At 36.3% G+C, this 26,545-nt stretch overlaps 1 protein-coding gene across 1 annotated transcript in view; it reads right to left on the reverse strand.

Moving 5' to 3' along the window:
• The window catches only part of LOC122793319 (zinc finger protein 2-like), a 180,032-nt gene that overhangs the window by 16,922 nt on the left and 136,565 nt on the right, over window positions 1-26,545 (reverse strand). The gene's annotated exons all lie outside the window — the stretch shown is intronic.

The following is a 26,545-nucleotide window of genomic DNA, read 5'->3' on the forward strand; positions in this document are numbered from 1 at the left end:
TGTCTTGTGACATAGCAGGCCAAAATATTAGTCCCCTCACCTTTCTTTTGGTAGATTCAGTTTCTGGGTGACCATGATGTAAGATAGTAATGTAATCTGGTTGCAAGGACATTGGAACAATTAATTTCAGACCTTTCATTATGATTTCATTATCAGACAAAATCTCATCTCTGTATGGAAAATAAGGTTGCAATTCTTGAGGTAAACTAGATTGCTTTGACAGCCATCCTTGATTGATAAAGTGGTTGAGCCTTTGTAAAACTGGATCTATGGCTGTATGATCTCTCAGATAATAGAGACATGTGGAGATAACATTTCTCACTTCCATGACTTTAAAATCAAGATTGTGATGTTCTGTGGCATTTCTAAGTTATCCGGATAATGTATCAGCAAGCTAAAGAAGTTTGCCTTTTTTTTGTAGACAAGACTGAAATTATACTTTTGCAATCTCAGCATCATACGTTGCATCTGGCTGGAGCTGAATGCATAAGCTTTCTCAAAACTGTGATTAATGGTTGATGGTCTTTTTCAATCTAGATAGTTCTACCATAAACTTAATCATGGAACTTCAAACATGCAAACACAATTGACAAAAGCTCTTTCTTGACCTGGGCATATTGCATCTCAGTTTGGGTAAGAGTTCTCAAGTTGGGAGGGTGGCCTAATGGTGAAGGTGTTTGCCTTACAAACACAAGGTGCAGGGTTTGAGTCTCACAAGGGATACTTGGCTAGGCTTAAACTGGGTCGCAAGGGCAGTTAGCTTAGTACTAACCTATGAACCTATGTGTAGGCAACAGGTTGAGCCTCTTGTGGAATGACTGCACCTAGACCAAATTTCGAAGCATCACAGGAAAGTGTAACTGATTTGTGAAGGGCATAGTATCCGAGAGCTTGTGGACTAGCAATTTCAGAACATCAAATGCTTTTTGGTGTTGTTCTGGCCAAGACCAGGACACATCTTTATGTGGCAGCTCTTTGAGTGATGCTCATAGTTGGCTCAAGTCTGGAGTGAACTTGCCTAGGTTGTTGACCATGCCAAGAAAATGTCACAGGCCTTGAACATTGTCTGCAGCTGGCATTTCGAGAATGGCTGTCTGTTTTGAAGGGTCTGGTTGTAGGCCTGTACTTGTAAATAAATGACCAACATAAGTAACTTCATGTAGCCTGAATTTGCATTTGTGTAGATTGAGCTTAAGATTCACTTAATGTGCTCTTTCTAGAACTTCTCTGATTTTTCCATCATGTTCAGCTTCATCTTGACCTCCTATTAGTGTGCCATCTACTATGATAGCACATGGATACTGTTGCTCATCTAGTCAGGATATAATAGACGAGTCTTTGTGGGTTCTGTTCAAGCAGCTTTATTATGTATAAACACACCATGATTGAGGCTTAATGACGAATTAAGATAAACATATACAAACTAGCTATTACATTCATACATGCTCACTCTCTGGCTGTACTCTCCAAATAGCACTTATTTTAGCATGTGCTTGGTATTTATATGCATGTTAATTCCTTGAAACACTTCTTAAAGATACAGCACACACACACACTGTTCTACATCCTCTTTCTTTGAGAAATAAGTCATGCAATATTGACAATATCAGTTGACATGCAATCAACACAAATAATTCCTCGTCATGCAATTATACAGAACTAGATACATATATACAATCATGTTTAGGTTGCTGTGTATTTCATACTAGGTCTGGAAATATGACCAAATCATGTGACATAAAATTTAGAATTCGACTTATCCACTGGGACTGTCTCTGCTGAATTTTCAGTCCCCAACGGGGTACTTAGCCTTTTAGAAGTCTTCGAAGTAGTATTCGGTAGTAGTAATCTCTGGATCTGACCGAACGGCACTTGCGAACAGCTTCTGTTTCGGGCGCCACGCGGCAAGAAAGACTGAGGAAAATGACGTCGGCTGATGCCTTTATACTCGAAGACCAGCAGAGATGACGTCGGGTGAAGTGCGACATCAGCCGAAGCCGGACCCAGACTTTGGAATCCGGCCGACCGAAGGGCTGCCTGACGACAGGACAACCCATTTGTTATGACTGCAGATGCACCCATGAAGGACATCAGGAACATTGTCTGCATTGCTCTGAGATCTAGAGTCTGTATCACAGGAACAATGCTGCGGTATCAATTCTGGTACAGGAAGATGATGTCTCCAATTCCTCCTGTACTCCACACCCTCAGAAGTAGGATCTCAGCTTGGTACATATACCTGTTACTTGACCAATCTGGTCAAAACTTTTGCCATTTGTATCCTCACACTCTCTCTCTCCTTCTTTCAATGGACAAAGAAATCTGCTCGATTTATCATAACTGGACTTCTGGAGGGAACGTTTCCTGAATAATTGGGTTCTGATGGTTCTTTTGTTCTAAACTTTAGGCCTCAATAAACTGGAACTAATAAGTAGTGTAGTTCTGGTTTGCCTGGATAGAAGTCTCTGAAAAGGCGAGCCAAGTATATCATCATTGGGTATGTTTCTGAGATTAAGCAAATTCAAAAAGACATCAGTATTATCACTCTGACCTTTCAAGTAATTGCTTTGCACGCTGCACTGCACATTCAGCTAGTCCATTTGACTGTGGATCTTCTGGACTACTAGTAACATGTACAAAGTCCCATTCTCTTGCAAACTTCTGAAATAACTGACTAGTGAATTGAGTACCACTGTCAGAAATAACTTTGTGTGGACGACCACGGACAGAGAAATGAAGTTTCATCTTAGTGATCACAGCAGAGGACGTTACATTAGGTCGTAAATCAACAGCAGTGGACGTTACATTAGGTCGTAAATCAATCTCAAACCAGTTTGAATAAGAGTCTAGCAATACTGAGTAATGCCAATTGTTCCACTTTAATATATCAGTGGCTACTGTTTACCAAGGTAGTTCAGGAACTTGACTTAGCTGAAGCAGTTCTGTTTAAAAATGCAGTTTAGTACTATTGCATACTGAACAAGAAGAAAGTACTTTATCAATGTCTTTTACTAGAGAAGGCCAAAATACTAGTGTTCTTGACCTGCTTTTAGTAGACTCAGAGCCTGGGTGACCACGATGCAAAATCTGGATATATTCATGCTGTAAGGAAACAGGAAGAACAATTTTAGGACCTTTGAAAATAATGCCATCTTCCATCAACATCTCATCTCTGTAAGGAAAATAAGTTTGCACTTCAGGTGGTACACCAGATTGCCTTGACGGCCATCCAACATTAATGTAGTGGTTGAGCTTTTGCAAAACTAATCAGTCTGTTTATGATCTCTCTTCTCATCAAGTCTCATTGTAGAAAATTTATGCACTTCCATTACAATTCAAAATTCTCTGCAACAAGCAGTTCCGTTGTATTTCTGGGTGATCTGGAGAAGGTATCAGCCAGATAAAGAAGTTTGCCTTTTGCATAGATCATTTTGAAGTTGTACTTTTGCAATTTGAGCATCAGTCTTTGTAATCTTGCTGGAGCTGAATGCATAGGCTTTTTTAGAATAGGTCATCAGTTTCAATCTGAACAGCGCGACCATAGATATAATCATGAAACTTTGAACATGCAAATACTATTGCTAAAAATTCTTTCTTAATTTGAACATACTGCATTTCAGTTTGGGTAAGGGTTCTAGATGCACAAGCTACTGGTCTGCCTTTCTGAAGAATAACTGTGCAAAGACCAAATTTTGAAGCATCACAGGAAAGAGTGACTGGTTTATTGACATTGTAGTATCTTAACGTATGTGGGGTGGCAGTTTTCTACTTAATATCTTCAAATGTGTTCTAGTGCTTTTCCAACCAAGATCATGTAACATTTTTGCAAGTCAGCTCTCTTAAAAGTCCTGTCAACTCATTGAAGTCTGGAATAAACTTGCCTAAATAGTTGACCATGCCAAGAAAATGCTGTAGAGCTTGAACATTACCTGGTGCTGACATCTGTAGAATGGCTGCAGGCTTGGATGGGTCTGATGTCAAGCCAGTGCTGGTAAATAAATGACCTACATATGTAACTTCTGGTAGTCTAAATTTACACTTCAGACAACTGAGTTTTAAGTTCACTTCACATGCTCTGTCTAAAACTTTCCTAAGGTTTCTGTCATGCTCTGCTTCACCATTGCCTCCAACCAATAAATCATCTACTATTATGGCACAAGGGTTAACCTGAAAAAAATTTGCTCCACTGCAGCTCAAAGACTTCACTTGCAGAATTTATTCCAAATGGCATTCTTAGGAATCTATACCTGCCAAACGGGACAGTGAAAGTAGTCAGTAATGAGGATTGCGATTAATCATCCAAGACAGAAAAAAAACAGTGGCATTTGGTATCAGGGCTCAGACTTTCTCTACTAAATGCATTGGATGATGTAGTCTCTTCAATGTTTTGTTCAACTCTCTTGGGTCAATACATATTCTGATTTTGTCTGAGCCTTTTTTGTGGGCTGCTACCATGGATGACACCCATTCAATTGGTTCTGTAACTAGGCAAATTACACCTTGCTGCACCATTTTATCCACCTGAGCTTTGACTATCCTGCATGCCTATCAGAAGTTTTCTTGCTAGTCTGACTACTGGACTGACGTCTGGGTCTAACTTCATGGAATACACAACTGGAAGTTTGCCCAAACTGTCATCGAAAACATCAGCATACTCTGAGAAAATAGCTTCAGAAAAATTGGAACTAGGATATGTGCTTAATATGATGAACTTATTTGGTAAAAAAAAAAAACAGATTCATTCTCAAACTGTATCTGAGACCTAATAATGACTGCACAGGTCTTTAAACAACATAGAATAATAATATGTAACAGTTCCTAGCCAAACAACATGAAAGCGCTAATGAGCCTTCAGTATGAATTTCTTCTCCTCCATAAACAAGTTTTCGCACTACTAGCAACATTGAGTTGTTCATTAGTTCTCACCTTAGTAAATGTGTTTGCTGACATAACATTACGTTTTGAACCAGTGTCTACTTTAAGCTCGGTGGATTTACAATTTGTCTGAACAGTACAAAGCACGATGTCCTTTGCCAACAAATTCACTGTATAATCCTTTTCACCAATTACTGATGCACCATCTACATAGAAAGTAGACTGCAACCTACTTGATAAATTTGCTTTTCTGAGTGGTCCTTCTTTATAACTGTGTGAGGTACACTTAACTTGCAAAACTTTTGAAAATGGTTCCATTTTTTTGCACTTGTGGCATTGCTAACCAAATGCTACACATTTCTTTCTTTTAGACACATGATTGGTACCACAATTGTGACATTTAACAATAAACGTAGATTTAGGTTTTGCTGATTCATGCTCATGCTGCACTGAGCATGATCCTTTCTTCAAACTTACTGGAAAACTATGTGGTTTCCCTTGAGAACCAGCAGGGGCTGTGACTGCCATGTGCTTAGGCATGTTTCTGTTTGCCATGTGTTGCATGCTGTCTACATGTGCTCTGGAGCCTGCTGAAACCACGCTCTTATCACTTGCAAGCATACTTGTGTGTCCTTCTGTAACTTCATGAATTTGACAAGTCTCAATAGCTTTAAATCACTGTCACAAAGCAAAATCTTTCTCATAGCAGCACTATTAATACCACACAAATGCCTGTCTTTTATTAACTCATCTTTTAAGCTATTAAACCAACACATTTTAGCCTCGTTTCTCAGGTCAGTAATATAAGCTGCAGAAGTTTTCCCTGGTTTTTGATCTGTTGTATAAAACAAATGCCTCTCTGATGTAAGATCTGTCTGGGGGGTTACACATTTCCCTGAACTTGCACTTTAAACATTCAGAGTCTTCCCTTGATTCAACCTGTACAACATGACAGTTTTCACCTTCTCCCTCATATGCTGCTGGAGCATACATAATTGAATGCTCTCTTTCAATGGCCTCTGACCCAGTTAGGTTTAGCAAAATGAATTCCCTGGTGCATGCATTTTTGCTAGAATAAGTTGCTTGTATAAAAATATCATACTCTTGCTCAAATATTCTCCAATTATCTGCAATATTGTGATCAAATACAAGTGGTAAGGGCTTTCAAAATCCATATGCCATGTTAACACATGCCAGTGAAGGGTTTTCCAAATATGCATGAACACAAACAGATACATATGCCAGAAATGTATGCCAGTATTTGTAACATTGTCCAATAGCACAACAAGTCTCTGAATAACTGGACTTTGTGAAATAAGTCTCTCAGGCACTGTAATACTCTTGAAATTATTGTACTGCAAGAAATCACCTCTTATCAGAGTAAGAAACATTTCAAAATAACTGCACTGTGTGAATGAACTGGGCAGAAGAAGCTCAGAGTAAGAAACATTTCAAAGTAATTGCACTTAGTAAATAAACAGTGCACAGCACACTGAAACTTCTCTAAACTGGTAGTACTTTGCTAGATAATTCTTTACAGTGTAAGAAACACTCTGTAATGGTGGCACTTTGCGAATAGACACACCCAGCACAAGAAACTTTTCAAAATGGCTGTACTTTGACTGTGCTTCACAAAACAGTTGCACTTTGCACACAAATAAACTCTTCAGAATACATGCACAGTTATAAGCATACACTATAAGCACTTTTACACACTTTGAGATACTTCCAATAACTTTAGTTATGCCCTTGATACAATACGTAGTAGTAGTAGTAGTTATGCCAAGACACAGTACTTTGCCAAAAAATGCCATTGTCTTGCTTTAGTTATGCTGAGTGTGCCCTTTTTGCCCTTATTATATTTGTTTTGCTCGTTTAATCTCTTTTCATGCCCGGTTGTACGTTTCTTGTGCTCGTTTTACTCTATTTAAACATCTCGTTTTGCAATTTTGAGGTAATTCCAAACCCCTTCATGTGCTTTTCTGATAATCACTTCATCAAGTATCTTAGTTAAACAAAATATTTAAAATTAGTAAACCTTTTTGTGCCTCCCACTTATTTAATAATGCAGTTTATGCCCTTGTAATGCTCTTGTTTTATCTTTTTTATAAAATAAACGGTTTGTGCAAGTTTTCATTCCCTTTGGTTCTTATCTGGCTCTTTTTCATGCTCGTTTCTCTTAATTTACCTTCACTGTTATCTCTGTGCCTTATAGCTCTGAATATCAGTCTCTGGAATCCTGGTTCTGACACCATGTCGTTTGTCTAGTCAGGATGTAGTAGACGAGTCTTTGTGGGTTCTGTTCAAACAGCTTTATTATGTACAAACATATCATGATTGAGGCTTAATGACTTTAACTAAGAAAAACTTATATACAAACTAACTATTACATTCACACATGCTCATTCTCTGGCTGCACTCTGAAAATGGTACTTAATCTAGCACATGCTTGGTATTTATATGCACTTTCAGTCCTTGAAATTGCTTAAAGATATAGCACACACACACTGTTCTACAGATACCCAGAAATAATTTGCTCAATTGCATGCTGAAAGACTTCACTTGCAGAATTTATCCCAAATAGCATTTTCAAAAATCTGCCAACTGGAGTACTGAAAGTAGTGAGCAATAAGGAATTTTTTGTGAAGCTGAACTTGCCAAAATAAACTCTTTGCATCTAGGACAGAAAAAATAATGGCATTTGGCAACACGGCTGTGACTTCGACTGTGTGCATGGTATGATGAGGTCTTTTAAGTGCTTTGTCAAATCTCATGGGTCAATACAAATTCTGATGTCATATTAGCTTTTCTTATGAGCTACTACCATGGAAGATACCCACTCAGTTGGAGTTTCAATTGGACAAATCACATCTTGTCACACCATTTAATCTAACTTGGCTTTGACTCTGTCTTGCATGGCTATTGGAACTTTACGTGCTGGCTGGATAACTGGACTGACCTCTGGGTCTAACTTCATGGAGTACACAACTGGAAGTTTGCCTAGTTTGTCTTCGAAAAGATCAGCATAGGTTGAAAAAATGTGCTGGACAAAATTAGAGTAGTGGTCTTTTAAGCTAACATGGTGGACTTCCTTATTAAATGGAAGCAGTCCCATTTTCAAACTGTCTCTGAGTGCTAATAATGACTGGACATGTCTCTTGATCATGTCTCTTGATCACATAAAATAAGTCATAACTTCTTCCAGCCGAGTAACATGAAAGCACTATTGCACCTGCATTTTGAATTTCTTCACCTCCATAAGCAACAATCTTCACATACCTTGCCAAATCAAGCCTTTCACCTTATACACTCTAGCAAATGTTTCTGCAGACATAACATTGCACTTGGACCCTGTGTCAACTTTGAGCTCAGTGGGTTTGCCATTTATCTGAACAGTACAAAATACTTCATTTTTGGCCCTTAAATCTATTGCATTGACCATTTTATGAAGCACTGACACACCATCAACACAAAGAGTAGAATTCTCACTGTCTAACTGATCAACTCATTTCTTAAAATGTTCACTTTTAATAAAAGAATGTGGGCCTTTTGATTTACAAAATCTTTTGAAATTATTCCATTTATTGCATTTGTGGCATTGTTGACCAAAAGCTAAACATTTCTCCCTTTTAGATTCATGACTTCTACAACAATTACGGCAGTTGGTAATGAAACTAGGTTGGGACCCATGCTTTGAGTTTGCTGACTCACTCTTATGGTCCACTGAGACTGTGTGAACTCTGGAATTTGCTGAAAAGTTTTGGGGCTTACCAGTGAGTGCTGCAGGGGTTACAGTTGCTGCCATGTGTTTTGGCCTGTTTCTTTTAACTGCATGCTGCAAACTATTAACATGAGCTTTATCACTGTGGCTTCTAGAGCTATTCTCATTTGTAAGCATATTTGTGTGCTTTTCTGTGAGCTCATATATCTGACAAATCTCAATGGCCTTATTCAAAATTAAATCACTGTCATGAAGAAAAACGTTTCTCACAGCATCATCTTTAATACCACACACAAGTCTGTCCTTTATCAACTCATCCCTTAAGTCACAAAATCTGCACATTTTAGCCTTATTTCTCAGGTCAGTTATATATGCTGCAAAAGTTTCACCAGGCTTTTGATCCCTTGTGTAAAATAAGTGCCTTTCCATAGTAACATTTGTCTGAGGGTTACACTTTTCTTTAAGTTTACATTTTAAGCACTCTGGGTCCTCCCTTGACTCAGCCAGTACAACAATATGACGGTTTTCCCCCTCTCCTGTATAGATAGCAGGTGGATACACAAATGAGTGTTCCCTTTCTACAGCTTCTGACCAGCTAAATTAAGCAAAATAAATGCCTTTGTACAGTCATCTCTATCAGAAAATGCAGTCTGTATGAACATGTCATACTCCTGCTCAAACATTCTCCAGAGTTCTCAGCAATATTACTGCCAAATGCAAGTGCACTGGGTTTTCAAAATCTATCTGCCACACCCGCAAAGTATACACAAACACACTGAAAATATGGCCCTTGTAATTATACACAAACGAACTGTTCTGTGAACTTGTAACAACATTCAAATGCACTTTAAAATACTGTACTTTGTGAAAAATGCTCTGTAATGGCTGTATTCTGCAAAATATGCCTTGTAATGGCTGTACCTTTGTGAAATAACTTTTCTGTAACACTGTGCAAACATGCAAACACTTTATACACTTCTGATAACTCAAATGTCTTTGCTTAATACAAATAAATACATGCTTTGCGAAAATGCGGTCGTCTCCCCTTATTTTATTCATTTTATGCAATTCAGACTTTATTCCAAACATTTTCGGTAGTAATTTGATTATTTATATCAATATCGTACATATTGGTTTATGTAAATATTATTTAGAATGTTCTGTATGCCTCATTTCATATTTTACAAAAAAGAAATTGTGCTAAGCAATTTTTAACATCTGAAATTCGTTTATAACCTGTTTTGTGAAGTTTACACATTTTAAGGATGATCCACTCATGTATATTCCACCAGCCCTAAGCAAGTGCCTCTAGTCATTTTAGCCAAGCCACTTCATGCCCTTTGGATATGCCGGTTCTGACTCCACGCCCTTTAGACATGCCACCTCTGGCACCATGTCGCTTGTTTGTCATATAAGAAGAAGACATGGGGTTTCATTTAGATGATTTAATACATAGAAGCATATCAGGATGGATAGTAGTAGCTTTAAATATGAGCAAACTAGTTAACAGACAGACCCTAAATACATACATGCTTGCATCTCAACAGCTAACTACAAAATGGCAGTCAGACTTGCACATGCTCACTTTTTATACACTTGTTCAATTCTTGGACAGCTTCTTAAAGGTATATACACACATACTGATCTACAATACCTATAACCCAATAAGTATGTCATTCCATTTAACATATTTTAGAATCAGCAGGCATTAAATAAAGTACAGTTTTGTACCTACCATAAATGTAGATGTTCGAAGATCCACATTGCTGCAGTCCTTACTTATGGGGTAGTCCGCTGTCCTCGGTCGGCCCGAATACCAAAGTATTAGGCTGACGTCGGTCATGGGCGCTTAGATCTGACATCAGAGCGTCAGGGTATAAAGGCGCATGACCGACGTCATATCCTCAGTCTTTTTTGCTGCATGGTCTGATGCAGAAGCAGCGTTGCAAGTGCCGTTCGGCGTTCTGAAATTTTTCGTTTTCGGAGTTTCAGACCGATACCAAGTTGGGCTAAGTACCCGTTAGAATATTTTTGTTTTTCTTGCCTCAGTTACTTACGGATGTCAGAAAAAGTGAATAATTGTATTTCTTGTGGGAAACAGATACCGCATGGGGATTACCACTCGCTTTGTATTCCTTGTTTGGGACCGGAGCACGACGTAGTCGGGTGTCTGTTTTGTGCTAGGTTTAATAAGCGCACTATAAAACGGAGGTTAGATTGCGCTAGGTTAGTCTTTGGCAAGAGGTGTAATTATAATATGCCGTCGGATGTTCCGACGCCTGCTTCTACTAAGAAGCGCAAAGACAAATCTTTAAAGCCTAGGAAGGATGATTCGTCTGTTTTGGACGCCGGACCTTTAGAAGCTACAGCTGAACAGGTGGATCCTGCTGAAGTTTCTGTTGAGTCCCAGGGGAAACTTTGATTTTACAGGATGTGGCCTCTCAGGAGGCAGGTCAGGCTGAAGGGGCCTCTCAGGTTACTATTCTCCCTTCTATGCCTAAGGTGGTTAGGCCTTCTGCTACTGTTTCTAAGGCTCCTTCTAACGGCAGGTCTGTCTTGCCTTCCTCTGGTGTCAGTTCTGGTTCTTCAGGGTCTGTGCCTAAAAAGCACATGCTTAAAATGGCAGAGGATTTGATTACTTTAATTAGAGGTTCTATGCCCCCTCCTGATAAAAGGCCCAGGATGGAGCCAGAGTTGGAAAGTTTGGTGCAGGCTTCAGATGATTCAGAGTCTTCTGCTGAAGACATTCAAGATTTCCCTCCTTATTCTGATTCTGATGCAGAGGATACCTCTCCTTCTGCTTCTCCTCCAGAGGATTTTTCATTTTCAGAAACTCTGCAATCCATGAGGGAGCATTTTCAGTGGGAGGGACAGGATTACTCTGACTCAGGGAAGAGACTTTACAAAAAAGAAATTGTGCTAAGCAATTTTTAACATCTGAAATTCGTTTATAACCTGTTTTGTGAAGTTTACACATTTTAAGGATGATCCACTCATGTATATTCCACCAGCCCTAAGCAAGTGCCTCTAGTCATTTTAGCCAAGCCACTTCGTGCCCTTTGGATATGCCGGTTCTGACTCCACGCCCTTTAGACATGCCACCTCTGGCACCATGTCGCTTGTTTGTCATATAAGAAGAAGACATGGGGTTTCATTTAGATGATTTAATACATAGAAGCATATCAGGATGGATAGTAGTAGCTTTAAATATGAGCAAACTAGTTAACAGACAGACCCTAAATACATACATGCTTGCATCTCAACAGCTAACTACAAAATGGCAGTCAGACTTGCACATGCTCACTGTTTATACACTTGTTCAATTCTTGGACAGCTTCTTAAAGGTATATACACACATACTGATCTACAATACCTATAACCCAATAAGTATGTCATTCCATTTAACATATTTTAGAATCAGCAGGCATTAAATAACTTGATTGTTAGCTTTAATTTAGATGCAAATTATTTATACAAGTACCTTGATGGTGATTAAGGGCAAAACAAATGAAAGATTCAAACACAGTATTCTATCTTTAGTGTTTTAAATATGTACCATCACCAAGCAAAAGTTCAGCTTTTGAAAATCAGCAGTTTCTATTTAACAGCCATGCTCAAAGCTGCACAGACTGCAAATGGACACTGACAGAATAAAACACTGGACAACTGACTAAAGTACATCAGAATCTTTCTCTCTCTAACTTCAAGAGAGGCTGAAAAGTTTCTGCTGGTACTGCTGAAGATATGAGGTACTCAACACAGACTGTGCAGGAACATGTAGAGCCTGGTTCACAAAATGATATGCCAGACATTTCAAAATGACCAGTGATGGGATTAGATGTAATGTACCTCTCTGACTGTCTGCAAAAAAATTCATAAATACCCCTAAAGAAGATATTTTGTGATGCAGCATAAAAAAGTATCAAATACATCTAGTGACTCAGTACTGCTGGCCTGGGATGGCCACTGCTGCTGTACAAAACCAAAAAAAAATTCACAATGCACAGCAACACAATCCAGTTTTTATGAAGTGAGTAATTTTTCTACTGCATCCCTCTCCGCACAGCACTAGAAACTCAAATTTTAAAGTGGACAGTCATCTCTCAGTTTTTATCACCATGATCATCTCCTACAGCTTGTGCTACATGAAAACCCAGTCCCTGCTGATACACTGTCCCATCTTGCCCTAATTATCACAAATGACTTCACTAAGTGAAAACAAGGCATTCCTGACAATACAGTTGAATGAAATTGTTTTTATATTACACTGTACATAATGTTTACATTGTATGTTTGCTTATGTAAACATTACCTTAGCCAATCTGTTGCCTGTTTTGGGCCTTGTTTTGGCAAGAGTTTCTGGTGTCCAGTCTACTCACACTGTTACTAATTTGAAATTAATAAAAATCCAATGACATTTCCTTCTGTAGAGCTCTATGTCTTTTCTGTGTAAAACAGATTTATAGATATTTCAGAGACATGAACACTTACACATTGGCAGTACCCACTCTATCAGGCTGCACGGCCTTTCTCCAGGAGGGCCACACCAGCCAATTCTGGACTAAGTGCATGGCTACCCATCCAGTAATCTGGGTTATGTCTAAAGGAAGATAGTGAGTTGCACTGCTTAACATGCAGGGAAGTACACTGTAAAGGTTAAGGATGCACTGCTTAACATGCAGGGAAGTACACTGTAAAGGTTAAGGATGCACTGCTTAACATGCAGGGAAGTACACTGTAAAGGTTAAGGATGCACTGCTTAACATGCAGGGAAGTACACTGCAAAGGTTAAGGATGCACTGATTAACATACAGGGGAAGTACACTGTAAAGGTTAAGGCTGCACTGCTTAACATGCAGGGAAGTACACTGTAAAAGTTAAGGATGCAGTGCTTAACATGCATGGGAAGTACACTGTAAAGGTTAAGGATGCACTGCTTAACATGCAGGGAAGTACACTGTAAAGGTTAAGGATGTACTGCTTAACATGCAAGGAAGTACACTGTACAGGTTAAGGATGCACTGCTTAACATACAGGGGACACACTTTAAAGGTTAAGGATGTACTGCTTAACATGCAGGGGAAGTACACTGTAAAGGTTAAGGGTGCACTGCTTAACATGCAGGGGAAGTACACTGTAAAGGTTAAGGGTGCACTGCTCAACATGCAAGGAAGTATACTGTAAAGGTTAAGGATGCACTGTTTAACATACAGGGGAAGTACACTGTAAAGGTTAAGGATGCACTGATTAACATAGAGGGGAAGTACATTGTAAAGTTTAAGGCTGCACTGCTTAACATGCAGGGAAGTACACTGCAAAGGTTAAGGATGCACTGCTTAACATGCAGGGGAAGTACACTGTAAAGGTTAAGGATGCACTGCTTAACATATAGGAATTACACTGTAAGGGTTAAGGATGCAGTGCTTAACATGCAGGGAAGTACACTGTAAAGGTTAAGGATGCTCTGATTAACATGCAGGGAAGTATACTGTAAAGGTTAAGGATGCACTGCTTAACATGCAGGGAAGTACACTGTAAAGGTTAAGGATGCACTGCTTAACATGCAGGGGACATACACTGTAAAGGTTAAGGATGTACTGCTTAACATGCAAGGAAGTACACTGTAAAGGTTAAGGATGCACTGCTTAACATGCAGGGAAGTACACTGTAAAGGTTAAGGATGCACTACTTAACATGCAGGGGAAGTACACTGTAAAGGTTAAGGATGCACTGTTTAACATACAGGGGAAGTATACTGTAAAGGTTAAGGATTCACTGCTTAACATGCAGGGGACATACACTGTAAAGGTTTAGGATGCACTGCTTAACATGCAAGGAAGTATACTGTAAAGGTTAAGGATGCACTGCTTAACATGCAGGGGAAGTACACTGTAAAGGTTAAGGATGCACTGCTTAACATGCAGGGAAGTACACTGTAAAGGTTAAGGATGCACTGCTTAACATGCAGGGGAAGTACACTGTAAAGGTTAAGGATGCACTGCTTAACATGCAGGGAAGTATACTGTAAAAGTTAAGGATGCACTGCTTAACACGCAGGGGAGTATACTGTAAAGGTTAAGGATGCACTGCTTAACATGCAGGGAAGTACACTGTAAAGGTTAAGGATGCACTGCTTAACATGCGGGGGAAGATTACTGTAAAGGTTAAGGATGCACTGCTTAACATGTGGGGAAGATTACTGTAACGGTTACGGATGCACTGCTTAACATGCAGGGGAAGTACACTGTAAAGGTTAAGGATGCACTGCTTAACATGTAGGGGAAGTACACTGTAAAGGTTAAGGATGCACTGCTTAACATGAAGGGAAAATTACTGTAAAGGTTAAGGATGCACTGCTTAACATGCGGGGGAAGATTACCGTAAAGGTTAAGGATGCACTGCTTAACATGCGGGGAAGATTACTGTAAAGGTTAAGGGTGCCCTGCTTAACATGTGGGGGAAGTTTACTTACAGGTTAAGGATGCACTGCTTAACACGCAGGGGAATTAGACTGTAAAGCTTAAGGATGCACTGCTTAGCATGCAGGGAAGTACACTGTAAAGGTTAAGGATGCACTGCTTACCATGCAGGGGAAGATTACTGTATAGGTTAAGGGTGTACTGTTTAACATGTAGGGGAAGTATACTGTAAAGGTTAAGGATGCACTGCTTAACATGCAGGGGAATTAGACTGTAAAGGTTAAGGATACACTGCTTAGCATGCAGAGAAGTACACTGTAAAGGTTAAGGATGCACTGCTTAACATGCGGGGAAAGATTACTGTAAAGGTTAAGGGTGCACTGCTTAACATTCAGGGGAATTACACTGTAAAGGTTAAGGATGCACTGCTTAACATGTAGGGGAAGTACACTGTAAAGGTTAAGGACACACTGCTTAACATGCAGGGGAAGTATACTGTAAAGGTTAAGGATGCACTGCTGACCATGTAGGGGAAGTACACTGTAAAGGTTAAGGATGCACTGCTTAACATGCAGGGAAGTATAATGTAAAGTTAAGGATGTACTACTTAACATGCAGGGAAGTATACTGTAACAGCTGGAAGGAATGCAATCTGGAAGAAAAAATATCAATATTAGGAATTGATTTTGGTGAATATTCTACATTAAATGAATAAATGGAGCAGAGACTCCCCAGAGACCCAGAGACTCCCCAGACTCTGGAATAGATTGCCCATACATGTCAAGCAGAGTGCCTCTTTGGACCTCTTCAAGAGGAACCTTGACGACTGGATGGGAGAAAGGAAATTCACCCCAGGGGATCACGTCAGTCGCCCTGCTAGACAGGGGTCCAGGAAAGTAAATAATGTGGGGAGAAATAGCCAGGGAATTGTTATGGCTAGGCTTGTATAGGCCCTAGGGCTGATAGCCTAGTACCAACCTATGAACCTATGAATTTTGAGAGAATTAAAGGGACTTAATGTCATGTGGAACAGATATAGGTCGTCTTTTAAGAAAAAAAAGTGCACCTAATAAATAACATATGGATGGAAAAATATCATACATATCTAGTATGCGTATGATACCAAGAGAATTGGAGAAGCAATTTCTTGAAATAATATTTGGATTCATATGAGGGACTAGGTTAAATCAAATTAAAAGAGGAGTGTTACATATGGATAAGGAGGATGGGGGTTAGATTTACTGAACCTCCTGTATAACATGGGGCCTCAATGAACCTATATATGGTATTAAAATATATAAATGGAAAGATAAGTTGATAATAAGAAAATTAAAGAAAAAATATTAAAGTGGATGGGAATTAATAAAACTGAATAACAGGGAGAATGAATGGAGAGATGAAGAAATAAGGCTGTATCAAGAAAAAAATAATGTGGAAATTAAGTATAAAGGGGAAAGGAGAAAACAGAAAAATATGGTATAAAAATATAATGATACAGAATTACTGTATGTACCCATGGGGACATCTAACAGAAGAAAAAGTAAAAGCTATAAAACATAGGAGCAAATGGTGTATGACAATTATTGTATGCCAAGATTTTTTATGGTTGTTACAAAATAATGAGTTGCCAATAAAAGGAAATATGCTTTATAAAAAGCAAGTGAAAGGATATGTCATTTCTGTAATGAACTAAAAGCAGCAGAGCATGTTTTTAACATGTAAAAGGGTTAAACTTTTATGGGAAAGAATAAGAGAAAATAAAATTGTGAGAATTACGAGATTATAAAAGGACAAATAAGGGTATAATTGAATGTTGATTTTATAGGAAATAAAGTAAAGAAAATGTTAGTAATAATGACAGAAAGATGGTTTTATTGTAAGGATAATTTGGAATGAAGCACTGACTAAGATTATGTTCAATGGCAAGTGGATATTACCAAACATGATATGGAAAATCAAACAGTAGTTATGGAAAAAGGAGTGGGGGGTCTACACAAATGTAACATTTTGTTAGTGATGGAGGAATGTAAAATTAATGAGATTTTTGTAAATATATAACTATGTCAATTGTTTATAGTTATATAATAAAGGACCCCTATTCTTTCTAATATGTGCTATGGGATCTTTTACAGACAGTTGAGTTACTCCCAACGCAGGCAAATGGGACCTTGGTTTAATGTTTCATCTGAAGGATAACAAAATACCAATGGCAAGGCACAAAAACAAAACTAAATAAACCAACATACTTACAAATACAAAAAGGCCACTCAAATTAAAATAATTATGTTTAGCACTTTCATTCATTTAATACATGAACTTCATCAGAACAGGAAGACAGATTAGACAAAAAGGTACATTTTATAATAAAAGCTGTTTATAAGCCAACTAGTAGGAGCAATGTGCCAATACAACTGGTGAAACAGTTTAAACATACAGCCAATAAAAAACAGCCATTAAAATATTAGACATCCACTAGCAAATTATTCTGTTTTTCAACAAGCCCATTGAGCCCAGGAGCCTGATCTGTCCTTAAAGCAATCTGCCACTTCAACTCTTTGATTTCTAAAATAGCATTAAAACTGTCAATAAATTAACATGGATCAATAAAATCTAATACATAGAAGGAAAACTTCCTGAAATTCATACAATCAATAGCATGTTTTACCAAAGCATTGACTGTTGTTGGCAAAACCGTAAAAACTCTGTACAAAATAATTTATTAACATCATGCTGCATTAAGAGAATGGATGTTGCCAATCCTTTGGGAAAACATGTTACTGATTGTATGAATTTCAGGAAATTTCCTTCTTTGTATTAGATTTTGTTGATCCATGTTCATTTGGCGGACTGTGCTCAATGGGATAATTAATATTAAATGCTTGTTGAAAAACAGAATAATTTACTAGTGCCCACACAATATTTAAATAGCTGTTTTTTACTGGCTGTATTTGTAAACCGTTTCACTGGTTTTATTGACACGTTGTTCTTACTGGTTGACTTACTAACAGCTTTTGTTATACAAGGTACCTTTTCTTCTCATTTGTCATCCTGCTCTGATGAAGTTTGTGGATTAAATGAATGAAAGCACTAAACATACTCATTTTGCTTTGAGTGGCTTTTTTGAGCTTCTAGGCATTTTGGTTTATTTCTTCTGAAGGATGGCATACTCAGATGGGTTGATGTGCAGCAAACCCTTTATGATTCACCTCAGTATCAGCAAGCCATCTACCTTATGTGGGAATATATCCCACAGCCTTCTGCAAAAAAGGCAAGGGTGATACCTCTTGCAGCTCTGACACTGACAATGGAAAATTCAAAAAGATGGATTCAGTATAAAGACATACAGTATGTTTAAAAAAAATTGTTCCTTTTACCAAATAAGGACTGAAGGGCTTTGGTACCTTTGACTGCTGACAATACTGGAAATGTGGTAATGATGGCTAGCCAAATGTACTCAGATATGTCATAGGATTTATTAAATCAGTTAGTTGAATATATGACAATATGGGGGAGATCTCTCTCTCTCTCTCTCTCTACACACACACACACACACACACACACACACACACACACACATATATATATATATATATATGGATCTAGGTCATAAGATCGACAGCTCATATGACTGAAACTCATTTCATCAACAGCTCATTTGGCTGACAAAAAGTATAGGTGGGGGGCTTCCACCCCCAATGTGGGGGCTGTGCCCCACACCCCTAACTATATATAACAACTCCACAGTCGCACAACAGTGGGGAGGGGCAAATCCCAGGTTTTTGCCTTGAATACTTTATGCCAGCCAAATGAGCTGTCGACCAACTGAGTTTCAGTCATATGAGCTGTCGATCTTATGACCTAGACCTATATATATATATATATATATATATATATATATATATATATATATATATATGTGTGTGTGTGTGTGTGTGTGTGTATATCTATATCTGTGTGTGTGTGTGTGTGTGTGTGTGTGTGTGTGTGTGTGTGTGTGTGTGTGTGTGTGTGTGTGTGTGTGTGTGTGTGTGTGTGTGTGTATGTGTGTGTCAGAAAAAGCTATGAAAAAATTAATGTAAATGTAGCTAGTGGGGGTTTCAAGAGATGTTTTTTAAAAGAGAATATCAACAAAAAATTAACAAAAGAACAAAACACTATTTAAATCAGTATCAATAAATGAACTAAAGGCACACGTTTAAAGTATCAAAAACAACAAAGCTCCAGGGTTAGATGCACTAATACCAGAGCTATGCAAAATACTTCTTGACAGCCCTTTAAAGATATTAACGGAGGCATTTGAGGAATTTAGAAACAATGAAAGTAACTTTCCTTCATGGAAATATGCCATGATCTCTCCTATTTTAAAACAAATTAGTCTCTTTGTATCTTCCCATCTCCCTTTTGAATGTTGAATATAAAATCTTCACCTCAGTCCTGAAAAAGAGATTGATCAATTGATTCCAAATTTAATACATGATTACCAAACAGGTTTCACTTAAATAGGAAGGTGCAAAATAATGTCATCAGGCTTTCTTCTCTAACAGATCTTGCAGATGAAAAGAAAAAGGAACATTCAATCATCAGTCTAGACTTAGACAAAGCATTCGATTCTATGCGTTGGCCATATTAATTCAACATACTTAAAGAGTATAATTTCTCCCTCAATTTTACTGACTTAATAAGTAGATTATATGAAAATTGCATATCATATATTAAAATTGGTGCATTTCTGTCAGGTCCTTTAAAAATATTAAAAGGTACAAAACAAGGTTGCCCATTATCACCCTTATTATTTGCCCTGTCGATTATCATTCTTATTATTTGCCCTGTCGATAGAACCTTTTGTAAACTACATAAGAGCTAATCCCAATATAAATAGGTTTTCTATCAATATAAATCATTGTTCCAAAATCCAACTCTTTGCAGACAATATTTTATTAACAATTGGGGATAATGACTCCACTATTGACTATATTGTACCCTCATTGCAGGCTTTTGAAAAAATCTCAGGCTTAACATTTAACCATAATAAAACTGAAACACTATTAATAAATAAAAAAATAAGTGTGGTTTTAAAATCACGCAACAAATTCAAATGGGCACATGATAAACTCAAATACTGAGGTGTGATCATAAAATCTAATTGGAAAACATCCATAAAAATAAACTACAGAAATTTAGTGGATACCATCAAAAATATTTGGAAAATTGGAATAAAATGTTTTTTCACTCTGGAAGAACGGCTATCTTTGATAAAGATGCTTAGATGCTTACAATGCCAAAAATACATTTTTTTCTACAATCCCTAGTAGCCTCTCCTTCAAAAAACTAATTAAACAAATAAATTCTTTCTTGATAAAATTTTTATGGCATCCTCAAAAAATGAGAATAGGTCATGCCTGGCACTACAAAGCTTGGGATGAAGGAGGAATAGCCTTTCCAAACACTGAATGCTATGCAGAATCAGTTATGCTTAATGTAATGTGCCAATGGTTAAACACTAATTATGTCTCAAATTGGAAAGACATACATAAGGCCATCCTACTTTCCAATAATTTTAATGTTATGGATTATGATCTTCTCTCAGAAAATAAAATATTTCTAGTAATTAAAGACATCATCCATAATATCAACAAAAACACTAACTTTACTAATTTTGTCAATTATATTTTGAATAACTTTAAGAAAATAATGCACAGTAATTCCATCTCAAAATATCTATTATTTGTAATATTTCCCACTGCTTCTACAAAAGGATGTCTTAACTCTTTCAACATGTACAACGTAAAAGAAATGGAAGACAATGGGCTGGAATTCTGGCATCAATGTTTAAACAATAATAATATATCTGAATCCAATTTTCCTATAGCTAGATATAATACAAATCATAATAATTGGATAGATATACAAGTATTTAGAGAATATATTTCCAATGAGTTGAAATTATTTTGAAGTTTATTACCTAAAACACTAACCCTCTTTTATGAGTTAAACACATTGAATCATAACAATAAAATATCTTTGTCGAAGATTCACAAAATACTAAGAGCTGGCTTCCAAATTCCAGATGAATCCTTATGGAATTATCCAGCAAAAGTGAATAAAAAAGTTTTTCTGACAGCGCAAAACCTCTAATATTTAAATCAATCAATGATACTACCTCATCTCCACCTTGGAAAATCTTTAGATTTATACACCAGAGTTTTACTACACCTCATAAAGTTGCATTGATAGTAAAGAAGGAGATTTCTGAATGCTGGAGATGTGGCGAAATATTAGACACAGATTGGATACATATATTCCTGAATTTGTAAGATGATAATCTCAATTCTGGTCTGACTTCAGATATTTTTCTAAAGCACTGTGGTCAGAGAAATGCGAACTATCAGATTTTTTTGCATTCCAAGAACTCAAGTACACCTTCTCTGGACACTTCTTGCAATTGCAAGGAAAAATACCACCTTAAATTGGAAATGTAAAAAAGTCCTCTCGTTTAAAGGTTTTCTTTCATTAGCTAAGATTGTTTGCAGTAGTTTTCTTACATTTGTAAGACAAGCTTACAAATCATATTAATATTTCACAAATGGCATAGAATTATTTACATACTCTAGATAGCTGTGCTGCCACCAGAGCACCCGGAGAAAACCCACACGAACACAGGGAGGACATGCAGACTCCACACAGAAAGCACCCCAGCCAAAAATCGAACTGGAGAACCTCTTGCTGTGAGGCGACAACTCTAGTGCTGCACCACTGTGCCATCCAATCATCTTATATCTAATACACCCTTATATCGTGTCCACTTTCAGATAATAATGCTATAACTTTTGATTCAATCCTAAAGCATAATAACAGTTTTGATTAAATGCATACCTGCCTATTTAACTAACTTAAAGCACTTTAAAGATTTTTTTAAAGGAAATGTAAAGGTTTATGATTATTAATTATATGAAGGATATACCCGAGATATATCTATGGGATACTTTAAAATCATATTTATATGGTATAATTACATCCTGGTATACATTAAAGGGAACACAATGGGATTAGAAACCTGACTGATGTACAAGAAACAAACACTGTAGATAAATTAAAATTAGATAGTCAAAAAACAAACAAAAATATAGTAAAGGAAATTAAATAAATAGTAAATATTTAGAAATTCTAAATCACAAGACCATGATTAATTTGGAAAAGATTAAAATAGCTAATCATTCAGTTAACCCTAAATATATGCATAAGTGAACTATCAGAACAAAAAATATTTAACAAATCCAACCACATTAAAGAAATATACACTGCCCCAAAAAATAAAGTTACTCAATTGGAGGACATCCTGAAATAATTTAGTGATCATTTTAAAGCTATAAATAGTAATAAATCATTAATGGACTCTCTAGAGAAAAAAAAAAATATATATATATATATATATATATATATATATATATATAAATATAAAAAATATACCATGAAAAATTTAATAGAAGATCAAATGAAGCTCATTGACAGGCCTATCTCGAATTCTGAATTAAAAGCACAAATTAATAATCAAAAGCACAAATTAATAATTAAAAGCAAAAATAATAAATTAAAAATCAACAATGCTTGTGGGAATTATGGCATTATTCCTGAACTATATAAGCTAATGCCAAAAGAAACTTTGGATATATTACTTAAAGTTTTTAAGGTAGTTAAGAACTTAGAAAATATTCCTCCCTCCTGGAAATACACTCTTATTTCCCCAAGTCTTAAATCAGATAAAGACCCTGCAAAATGTTTTGCTTATACATCAATTTATCTATTAAACATAGACTACAAATTGCTTATGTCTATCCATGCCAACAGATTAAAACAATTTCTCTCATTTCTGACTGATGATGGTCAAATTGGTTTTACTTTAAACAGAAATTCTTGCAACAATATCAAAATAATTTTAACATTAACTGATTATGCAAATAGAACAAATGAGAAGTGAACTATAATAAGTCTACATACAAATAGTGCCATTGACTTGGTTAATCGGAATTCTCTCTCACTGGTGTTAGAAGAAAGTAACTTTTCAAATAATTTTATACAATTTTCAGTCTTCTATATATTAATTCTTATACGTATGTAAAAATAAGTCCTCTTCTAAAGGAACTAAACAAGGATGCCCACTTTCACCTTTACTTTAGTTATAGAGCCATTCTCTAATTTGATAAGATCATACTCAAACATTAAGGGTATTCAGAAAGGTAAGAATCTAACTTCTAAAATTAAATTGCAGATTATATTCTTTTGACAAATTAATGTAATCATTCACTTTCATTTCTTTTTATCTTAATGGAAATCTTTCAGAAAAAAATGGTCTTACTTTTAATGAAAATAAAATGAAAATTTTACCTATAAATTATAACATAAATGATCTAGAAATAAAATGTAATAAATACATAGTCCAAGGAAAAAAAGATGTATTAGTTGGGAATAACTATTGCTGAAAACATCAATAAAACAATAGTCATCAATTATAAAATTAGCCTACCTTGTACAGAGAATCTTATAAATAAGTGGAACCAATATTTATTTGTTATGGATGAGAGACTTTTCTTAATTAAAATTATTGTCTTACCAAAAATTCTATATATTGTACAATTATCTTTAACTCCTCCTAAAGGTTTCGTAAAATAATTTAATTCTTTAATATTAAAGTTCTTGTGGTATCCTAACAAGGCTAGAATAGCTTTAAGTTATCATATTAGCGAGTGGTCCATTGATAGAACTGGTTTACCAGACTTATAAATATATTCATTATTATCTATTACCAAAATGATAGCTTTTTGATCAAATAATTTACTGCTAAATGGAAGGATTTCCAATGCAAGTTTTGAATACAATCTAACTTCCTTAAACATTGTTGTATATTAAGTGTTTTACTGTTTAGAAATCTTTTCCTGCATTGGTCCTGTATATACTCAAAATGTATATGTATTCTATTTGTGTTTCATGTGGAGATTTTCTCATTGGCTCTCCACTGAAAACGGGTTCTGTTTGGCCCGGTGAACTTTCCTGGTAAGCAAATGCAAATAAATAAAATAAATAAATAAATATTTAACTTCAAATAATTCTTTGCTCTGACTATTAAAATAATACTTCATAAATCATTATAATCAATTAGCTCTAATTACATCACTATCATAATGAATGCCATGAGAAATTTTACTCACAAGAATCCAATGTATAAAGCATGTTTTTTTTCTTACTTTTCCAAGTACTTATTCTCAAGACAATATTTCTACTCTAAATGTATCCACAATGTCTACTTTCAAGGAAAATAATCTGATATATTGGCTTCAGTTAATGAATAAGGGAAATTTATATTGTGCTCAATACATAATACATTTGATTTGGGTGAAGACTTGTGGTTGCATGTACAAATTTGTAGATAATTTGTTGAACACAAAATTAAAATTATGAAATGATCAGTAAGATATTCTGACATTAATTGAACGTTTAGCTCTTATGGTAAAACAACAATATATGGAAAAGGTCTTTTATCCAAAATTTATGAAGTAACCAAAAATAATTGGAATACAACAAAGAAACCAGAATTTCTTAATTTAAACTCATAAATAATAAATCCCCAATGATGAGGATTAAAAAAAATAATTTGCTTATCATCCACAGAAACTACTTCTTCATTTAAATGAAAATTATTTTCATGGAAGCTTTTGCATAGATCCTTTTTACTCCACACAGAATTGAATTAATATCCAAAAATAAGACAGTCTGTTGGAGATGGAAGTTAGACCTTAAAGCTGACTGGCAGCATATGTTTCTTGATTGAATACAATGTCTTCCTAAAGGCTTTATTTTCTGGCAAACTGTATTTAACTAAATTAGCAGTTCTTTTTAATACTCCAATCCAAGAGTGCGTTACAAGAGTGAAATATCTGATTCTATGGAGTATATTAAAATTGCAAGGAAAGTAATAAAAAGAAACGAAGAATTAATCTATTCCCTCATTCAATGAATTCTCGAACATTGCAACTAAAGTTTGTCAGCTGGAACTCATTACCACTAACTCGAGATCTGCAAGAATCACTTCTTCATATAATGCTTGGAAAAGATTAAAAGAACTATTAAATAAACAAAATGATTGATATTTTCATGACAATTGATAGCAGCTGTACTCCTTATATTTTTTTATTTAGTAAACACCCTTGTAAATAGTTGTTTTATGTGTTTGTTTCCTAATTGCAATATTACTTGTTTTTTATTTCTATTTTATTTATTTATTTATTTTATTTATTTCTTATGTCAAATATTACCTTTTAATTAAAATGTTACTATTTGTGTTCATGTTTAAAATGCAATAAAAATTATTTATGAAGAAAAAGCTATGAAAAGGCATATTTTGCCTATAGGCATGTTTCACAATTGATAATGAACACTTTTAATATACCCTTGTTTTATTGCTCACCCAAGGTATATTCAAATGTCCAATCTTCATGGGAAGTCCTACGGTGTCACAGGTTGAGGCCCTATTTAAAAGAATAGGCATCATCAAAGAGTTTTAGTAAGAGACATATGCAACTGTTGTAGATTCTTACTTATGAGATAGTTAGCATTTAATAGAAAAACTACACCATGTGACATAGCAAGAAGATGAGTTAATCCTTTATACTCTGAGTTTTCATAAATGGACTTTGGAAGCTACCTTTGTGATTTGTCTATCAATGGATTTATTCTGTCTTTCGTAGAATTTTCTAATAGGTTCATATGATGATACTAGGCTATTGGCCCAGAGGCCCTTATAAGCCTAGCCAAGAATTTGCTCAGGTTCCCTCAAAGTCAGCACCTGTTTCCCCTGTCCAGCAGACACACAGGTGGGATCCCAAGGGTGTATTTTCTGTTTCCCATCCAGTTGTCCAAGTTCCTTTTAAAGAGGGCTAGAGAGGTACTCTGCTTGACATAGAGAGGGAGTCTATTCCACAGATGGGTGAGTCTTTGGAAAACAAATCTATCCCGCCAACAAGTTCTACTCACAGACCAGGTTAAGGCCTTGTGTGTGGGTTGTGAGAGTGGAGTTTGACTTAGGATATGCAGCAACTCCTTTAAGGCTGGGTCTGAGATGGCCTTGTATGCCAGACACAGGTCACCTATGAGCAGTCTGTATGAAACTGAGTAGAGGGACAGGCCTTTTAGCCTATCTGTATAGGATAGGTGTTTGAGACCCTGAATTTTCCTGGTCAGGAACCTCTGTGGTCTCTCCAGCTGCTACATGTGCTTGGCAAGGTACATGGCAGGGGGCATTGTACTTGATAATGATGTCTGATAAGGGAAGAGTACAGGGATGTTATGACCTCCTTGTTCCTGGATGAAATCCCCTTATTTATGAGGTGGGCCATGTAGAAAGCCTTCCATACAATGGAGGCAATGTGGTGGTCAAAAGTCAGGTTGCTATCAACCTGGGTGGCTATGCCCTTCACAACTGATTGTGTGCTTAATACATTGTTATTAATATGTTAATTAGTAGGGATGCCATTTACCC

The sequence above is a fragment of the Protopterus annectens genome, chromosome 2.part0, assembly GCF_019279795.1.
Source record: "Protopterus annectens isolate FY-2018-M chromosome 2.part0, PAN1.0, whole genome shotgun sequence".
Classification (NCBI taxonomy): domain Eukaryota; kingdom Metazoa; phylum Chordata; order Ceratodontiformes; family Protopteridae; genus Protopterus; species Protopterus annectens.